Here is a 539-nt window from a genome sequence, read left to right on the forward strand (position 1 = left end):
GCCCGGCGCGCAGCGTATTTCATTGCGTGCGACGAGTCGTGGGGGTGGGAGTGTAATGCGGTGTGTTAGTGCCGTCATGCACGGCAAATGCTGATGTCATCTGATGACGCGACGCCCGTACACATACGTACACGTATGTATGTTTAATGAACTGCGACACAGGTCTGTCCGTATGTATGTGCCTGTCACGGGTCTGCCTGTTGGTCTGTCTGTAACGTCTGCCTAATCTTTGCGAATGCTCCTCACGATCCCAGCTTCGCACGGGGCTAAGCAAGGAATCGGGTGGCGGTGGCGGCGTCGATAAACAGACAAACAAACAGACAGACAGAAACATGGTTCACGAAACGCCCAAAACAGCCCACCGGAACCTTCATGTGGTCCCCAACCTCTCCTCCAGGGACCCTACCGCCGCCCACCCCCACCACCTCCAATCGCCCCCACATACACGCATGTCCGGCTGCCGTACTGCTGCTGTGCGCCACCCCATGGCATGCCCCTCTGCCAGCTGTGCGCCCCCCTCCCCCCTCCCCCCCACAACC

The 539-nt window shown here is 59.4% G+C and overlaps 1 protein-coding gene across 1 annotated transcript in view; it reads right to left on the reverse strand.

Moving 5' to 3' along the window:
* The window catches only part of VOLCADRAFT_116364 (uncharacterized protein), a gene marked incomplete at both ends in the record, with an annotated part of 9,797 nt that overhangs the window by 6,836 nt on the left and 2,422 nt on the right, over positions 1-539 (reverse strand). The gene's annotated exons all lie outside the window — the stretch shown is intronic.

The sequence above is a fragment of the Volvox carteri genome, assembly GCF_000143455.1.
Source record: "Volvox carteri f. nagariensis unplaced genomic scaffold VOLCAscaffold_5, whole genome shotgun sequence".
Classification (NCBI taxonomy): domain Eukaryota; kingdom Viridiplantae; phylum Chlorophyta; class Chlorophyceae; order Chlamydomonadales; family Volvocaceae; genus Volvox; species Volvox carteri.